The following is a 7,523-nucleotide window of genomic DNA, read 5'->3' as shown; positions in this document are numbered from 1 at the left end:
AAGGAGCAGCAGAGTTTGAGAACTGGGTCAAACGCAAACAGCGTTGAGCCGAGTGCTCATGACTCTGCAGTGGGGAAAATGAAAAGGCGCTTGAAAGCAAAAAAAAGAAGAAAAGCTTTTCTTACAAGTGAAAACAAGCAGAATGCATTTTTGAGCAAGAGGGGCAAACTGTAATATGTAACAAGCGTAATTAGTGTTTAGTACTACGAGCTGAGTATTATGTTTTAAAACCCAAGACGGCTTGGGAACCCACGCTAGTTTCGATTTTTGGGTCTTGGGCGAACGCGAACGCAAGGAGTGGCTTGGATTCTGCGCATGCACTTGCGGCCCGCAATTTTCTTGGGTCCCCCAGCCGCTTGGGTCTCGAACTCTAAATCTCTACTGGTTTCGCGGGAGCTCCAAACGCTTTTCAAAATGTTGTCGTACTTGACACCTGCAGAGCGCCTGCTGTTCTTGTTTGTTTACACGCATTTGGAATAAATTTCCAGGATGACCCCAGTTTCAATATATTTCTGAAAATGTGGAATGAAATACATGAGCGTTCCAAGTACTATCTTGCTTCAAGGCATAAAAGCGTTTTGTTAAAAAAGGAAGAACAACAGTGCGATTTTAGGGCGAGTTTGATAGCGCATGTTTCGGAACTGGTCTGAGTTTGGAACCTCGTTCGAAGTAGATACGCCTTGTTAAGCACCAGCTACAATGGTAAATAGAAATATGTGCCGTAAGATAATAAGTTAGGAAGTTGATTTGTAAATTTTACTTAATTATTAGACTATGTATTCTTATATTGCATGCAAGTAATGTTCGCCTCTTTGAATAATCCTGCTAAAGGACTAGAATTATGCTATCTGCAGCAGCCAATATTTAAAGATCCCGTAAAACTTAAACATAATCACCCCGTAAATACAAGAGTTACAGATCCTGACTGGGAGCTTACCATCATCGTTGAAAAGAAAAGCATGCCATCATTGCATTCTACCGTTACGTGCTGAACTGCGGTAGAAACATGGAGGTAAACAAATAAGCTCGAGAATAAGAACCGCTTACAGAGTGGTGTGGATCACAGAGCGAACGAATATAGCCGATATTCTATTTGACGTTAAAGGAAAGAAATGAAGCTGGACAGGCCATGTAATGCGTGGGGTAGATAACCGGTGGACCATTGGAGTTACAGAAAGGGTGCCAAGGGAAGGGAAGCGCTGTCGAGGACGGCGGAAAATTAAGTGGTGTGATGAAATTATGAAATATGCAGTCGCAAGTTGGAGTCACCTAGCGCAAGACTGGGATGATAGGAGATCGCTGGGAGTGGCATTCTTCCTGCAGCGGACGTAAAGATAGGCCAATAACGATGGTAGAAAAGCTATACGTGCGCTGGATGAAAGTACCAGCAAACTGGCTTATATAACCCTCGTATGCTGACCATCCCACTTCTCTAATTCTACGTAACAAACACATTCCTACATAAATATGGACATATAACGTCTGCTCACAGATGTATCTACAGCACGCCAATAGGTCAACAGCATACTGAATTTTATAGCACGGATTCTTTGACATAACATTTTTTTCTTATTCAGCTATCCAGTCTGTTCCACAGGGTGCGCGACCATTCTTGGACAATCCTCCGGAATGGGCATGTTCCACTTTGGTTCTTGCATATAACCTGGACATTTATTGTCTGCTCATATGCATCTCTAAAGTGCGCCAATCTGTTAATAACGTGGCGAAATATATCTCACGGATTCTTTTATTTACTTTGTTTTCTTTGATTTAACCATTCGGGATGGGTCACCGGGCGTGCCCCAGTTCTTGGCCAACCCTCCAGTATGCGTATGCCCCACTGTGACACAAGAGACACACAGTCCCCAAATGCTCCTCGATACGTGTCGTACTTTTCTGCGCATGCGTCTGTCATCACCATTCTTCCCTTGACGAAATAGAGAGAGAGAAAAACAAAGGAAAGACAGAGAGGTCACCCAGAAAAAGTCCCGTTCGCTAACTTGCAGCACAGAAAAATCGGAAATGGAATTTAAAGAGATGAAAAGAACGAGAGGCAAGTGATGAAACTGGAATCGGCGCCCAAGGTTAAACTGCCACAAGTCAGTGTCACAATTTATCTCGCCGGCGCTAGACCGCAGGGAGAGAACTTGCAATATGGCTGCCTTTAGCGCGCATGTCCGTTGCGGCCACTGTCATCATAGCTTTCACTATGGCAGTGCCCGCCCGTCAAGCGCCTCTAATGTAGCAGATAGCACATGTCCCCCCTGCTGTAACGTGGATATCTGCACGGAAGGTGTCAAATCTTCCCCAGTCACATGTGTCAGGACTGTCGGACCAACTAATTAAGAACGAATGTACCGTGTAAATGTGAAACTAAGCCACAGCTGTTACAACAAAGTTTCTTCCAACCTTGGTAGCACAGACTGTAGGTAGATTTTCAAGTCACCAGCAAGATAATGTGGGTGGGTGACTGCTCGTTGAACTCGTTGACTTCCACAAGGCCAATGTACTATCGCGTGCCATAGAGTGAATCGTAGGTGCTGCGTCTGTTCTTGCGAGTGCAATTGACACATACCTGGCAGTTTCGTGCCCAAAAAGTGTCTATAGGTCGCCGCGATCGTTTTTTGCTGACACCACAGTGTGCCGGCAACCACTGATAGGGTATATCGCGTTCTTGTTCAGTTTCTCAAGAGTGTGAGCGTCGTATCGCTGAAACGAATTGGTCATTAAGACCGCGGTGCATTAAACTTGGTATTATTTCGAGTGCCGACTTCGAGTCACAAAAAAAACGGTCCAGCGATGAGGTGGCTCCTGAAGAATGAACTTGAGCGCCGCTCGAAGAGCAGAAATTTCGCTCCAGTCGAACTCAGCAGAAAGGCTGTCTTGGTCGTAATTTCAAAAGACTTCGCCGGTATGGCAACCACTCCTGACTAACTGGTAGATTTGACAGAACTGTCGGTATAAACATATGGTCGGGTGCGGTGCTTCTCCTATGGAAACTGTAATGTTTCTTGTTTTAAAGCCACTAACAGCATTCCAGCTTTCACGATGAATCCAGGAATAATGAGCTCTGCTTTTGGGTTGGTGAGTACACAACTAAAGCAACGGTGGTCTTCCAGCAGGCGTAATAGCTGCTGGCCAGAGAACCATGGTGATGTGCTATGATGTTGGCGTACATGGACTCGTTGTAAGTAGACCAACTCGAGTAATGTGTCCTGCAGTACGTGTCCCAAGTGTCAGACAGACGCTCGTCGTCCCATGACCAAGAAATGATCCCTTTTAATGTAGCGTCGTGAAATATATACAGACAGAATGGTCACATGACTTGTGTGAGAACTGGTTCAAAGAAATAAAAGCATAGCGCTTATCTTAGCGCGTGTCTGTGGCTCAGGCACATACACAGTGCGTATCGGGATGACGTCACATCTTCCCCGTTTTACAAGCACTGTGTGCCTACAAAGAAAGGAAAGCACTTTGCAAATCAGTCATCAATGCCGAGTCTTTTCGGCGCTCGTACGACGCGACCGTATCGCGTAGTTCTTTGCTCGGGTCACGAAGTTTCGTTCGATGGAAGGGTTGCTTGGGTGTCGGACGATTGCTCAGCCACGATGTCCGCGTTGTCGGTCGTGTCCGTTGGCAGGCTGCTTTGTTGAGGCTGTTCGGCCGGGACGGGACTGGTGTCCCCTCCGTTTGGGAGCAGGAACAGATGGCGTCTGTTTCTGCGTACGGTGCCCCCTGCAGTCTGGACCCAGTAGGTTCTTGGTGTTGAGGAAGGACGAAGGACTGTGCCCTCGGCGCATCTGTCTCTCAGCCATACTTGGTTGCCTGCGGATAAACTGGGAAGGGGTCTCGCGTCATGACGTCTGTCAAAATACATCTTTCGTTTCTGTCTGCATTTTTCGTCTTGCTTTTTCCAAGAAACGGTTACCACTCGTGGTTTTAAAGCGGATGGCACGCATGGCACTCGTGAGCGTAAGCGGCGGCTCATTAGCAGTTGCGCTGGGCTATAGCTGGTTGAGCCCGGTGTGTTTCTGTAATTCAGCAAGGCAATGTATGGGTCCGGCGCTTTCTTCAGTAGTCTTTTGAGAGTTCCTACCATGCGCTCAGCTTCCCCGTTAGCTTGTGGGTAACGAGGGCTCGTTGTGAAATGCTGAGGCCGTATGTTCTTGCAAAATCAATGAAAGCAAATGAGATGAACTGTGGTCCGTTGTCAGATATTACCGTTTTCGGGATCCCGTGTCTTCGTGGATCCCTTCGTGGATTCTATGAAGCATTTCTTTCCGCAGAGATCTTGGGATTACTAGTCTGGCGTCCTTTAGAAGCAACTGCTTGCAAACCGTGATGTTGCCACGATGCGCCCAGAATGGTTTGAGAACTTCCGGTAGCCGATCCTTTGCGGGACAACCTTGCATGCAAGCTTCAAACAACGATGCGCACTCGGGGTCCGTTGCCTGCTCTGAGCGTATGCAGTCGAGCATCCATCCACGTGAGCCGAGACGTCAGCTTCAGACAATTCCCCGATAGACAGTCCCGTGTTCATCACTCTAGCTGGAGAAAGAGTGTCCGCTGTAGCGATGGTTTTACCCGGGACGTGTGTGAGCGTGAACGAGTACCGCATAAGACGTATTCTGAACCTTTGGATTCTTGGTGGAAGAGAATCGAGAGGATCGCGACCCAGTAGCGGAAGGAGGGGCTTGTGGTCTGTCTCAAATAAAAACGTGAGGCCTCTCAGAAATTCGTCGAAGCGTTCTGCTGACCAGGTCAAAGCCAACGCTTCCTTCTCGATTTCTGAATACATCTGCTCTGTTTTTGTGAGTGATCTGGAAGCATATACTACTGGATGTCTTTCACCAGATGGCTGGTCCTGGAGTAGTACGGCGCCAAGTCCTTGCGAAGACGCGTCCGCCGAAACGATTGTCGAGTACATGGGGTTGTACCTTGCCAGGCATCTGTTAGAGCTGAGAGTAGTCTTGATATTCTCAAAAGCTTCCTCTTGTTGAGTTCCCCAACACCAGTCGCTGTCTTTGTTGAGGAGGCCGCGTAAAGGCGCAGATATAGACCCAGCATCAGGAAGAAACCTTGCGAGGTGGTTCATCATGCCTAATAAGGAACGAACCTCAGCGACGTTTTGGGGTCGAGGAAACTCCTTGATTGCTCTGATCTTCTCAGGATCTGGGCGCACACCATTGGCGTCAAAGATCATGCCCAGAAATGCTATTTGCTCAACAGCGAAACATTTTTCCTTGTTAAGGGTTACTCCTGTTTGTTCCAGTCGGTCGAGCACGTTACGAAGGCGGTTGTCATGTTCCACTTTGTTCTTGCCGTACACCAGAATGTCGTCCATGTAGTTTAGTACGCCGTCTAGGCCTTCGACGACCTGCGAGAACTTTCTTTGAAAAATTTCTGGTGCGGATGTGATCCCGAACGGCAACCTGCGGTAGCAGTACCGCCCATACGGCGTTATAAAAGTGGTGAGCTTTTGACATTCCTCGGAAAGTTTTATCTGGTAGAATCCGGAATTCGCGTCCAGTTTAGAAAAGACCTTGGCTTCCTGGAAGCTTCCCATAATTTGCTCTACCGTTGGTAGCTCATGACGCTCGCGTCTGACAAATTGGTTCAACTGAGTTAAGTCGACGCATATCCTTACCGCCGCAGACGGCTTCATTACGGGTACAATTACGAGCACACCATTCTGTCGGTTCTTCGACCTTTTGTATCAGTCCTTCTCGTTCTAGCCTGTCCAGTTCTTGCTTAACTTTTTCCTTCATGGGAAGAGGAATCCGTCTGGGTGTAAACAGGGCGTACGGTGTTGCATTTGGAACGAGACGTATGGTATGTTCTCCAGATATGGAACCCATGCCTTGGAATACCTTAGGATACCTGCTTACGATGTCGTCAGCAGTTCCTAAGTCATCTAGGAATCGAACGATTCCTAGGGCTTTGATAGCTGGTAGTCCCAATAAGGGTGAGCGCAAGTTATGCACAACGTAAATGGTCTGCTTCGAACGGTTGTCTTTCCAAGCTACTTCAGCGTCAAACTTTCCGATCGTACGAATGCTTGCATTGTTTGGTCCTTTAAGATCACCTGCTTTGTCCAGAGAACGCGGAAGTAAAGGAAAATTTTCCCCGACGACTGTCACTTCGGCTCCCGTATCTACTTTCATGCGGAGCTTATGGTCGTTTATCAGTACCGTGACGAAGTGCTTAGACGGTGTGTTCGCCGATTGCTCGACCGTGCCAAGAAATTTATCAGCTTCGGCAATGTCGTCTAGATTCCCGTCTGCTTGTTTCTCTTTTCGGCACGGCTTTTCGAAGTGGCCCAACTTTCGGCAAAACCTGCATCTTTCTTGTTTCACTGGACAACTGCTTCTCGGATGAAATGGTCCGGCGCAGAAACTGCAGAACTCTCCACGATAAGCTGGCTTGTGACCGCGTGTAAACTTTTTTGCTCTTTCCAGGGGTTTTCTCGTGCTTTACTGCGGCGATGCAAGCTTCTGAGATAGTGCCCTCATGTTCTTTTAGCTCGGCTTGCTGTTTCTTTACCGTTTCGCTCGTACCGTTTCGCTTTTGCCAAAGCAGTGCTTAGCGTGATATTAGGATCCATCTGTAGTTCTTCCGAGAGAAGCTGGTCTCGTAGTCCTACTACGAAGCGGTCTCTTATTAGGCGTTCCTTCATTTCTTTGAACTCGCATCTGTCTGCTAGCCTGTTAAGCTCGGTTACGAACTGGTCTACTGTTTCTCCCAGCTGTTGGCGGCGTAGATTAAAACGAGCACTCTCGTAGACTGTGTTCTTGGTATGGACGAAATAGCCCTTAAATTTTGACTCTACGAGGTCGAAATCCTCCATTTCTTCGTATTTGACGTTTAGCGACCGAAGAATCTCCCGTGACTTTCTGCCCATTCTATAGAGAAGAGTTCTTACTTGTGCTTCGTCTGGTTTCTCATGTAGTCCGGATGCGAATCTGTAGTCGTCGAATTCGTCCATCCAGGCGGGCCAGTCCGCAGTGTTCTGGAAGTCGAAAGGCCTAGGAGGCTTGATTCCTGCCATGCTGAAGCGTTGCTTGACGAATGTCACCGGAAGGACTCGCTCTTGTGGAAGCAGGCACTCGCTCGCTTGTTGACGGGCTGCTGCAGCGCTACATCGTAGCCAGCTTTGAGATAGCCACTTCTGACACCGTGTCAGACAGTCAGACAGACAGACGCTCGTCGTCCCATGACCAAGAAATGATCCCTTTTAATGTACCGTCGTGAAATACATACAGACAGAATGGTCACATGACTTGTGTGAGAACTGGTTCAATATATATTTTTTTTATTATGGGGTTTTACGTGCCAAAACCACTTTCTGATTATGAGGCACGCCGTAGTGGAGGACTCCGGAAATTTCGACCACCTGAGGTTCTTTAACGTGCACCTAAATCTAAGTACACAGGTGTTTTCGCATTTCGCCCCCATCGAAATGCGGCCGCCGTGGCCGGGATTCGATCCCGCGACCTCGTGCTCAGCAGCCTAACACCATAGCC

The 7,523-nt window shown here is 47.8% G+C and overlaps 1 pseudogene; it reads right to left on the bottom strand.

The window, feature by feature from the left end:
- Positions 1–3,550: 3,550 nt before the first annotated feature.
- LOC139059523 (uncharacterized) lies at positions 3,551–7,203 on the bottom strand (annotated as a pseudogene).
- Between the last annotated feature and the right edge of the window lie 320 nt (positions 7,204–7,523).

Source organism: Dermacentor albipictus, chromosome 4 (genome assembly GCF_038994185.2).
Source record: "Dermacentor albipictus isolate Rhodes 1998 colony chromosome 4, USDA_Dalb.pri_finalv2, whole genome shotgun sequence".
In the NCBI taxonomy this organism is placed as follows: Eukaryota; Metazoa; Arthropoda; class Arachnida; order Ixodida; family Ixodidae; genus Dermacentor; species Dermacentor albipictus.
This window is presented reverse-complemented; position numbering and strand designations above follow the sequence as displayed.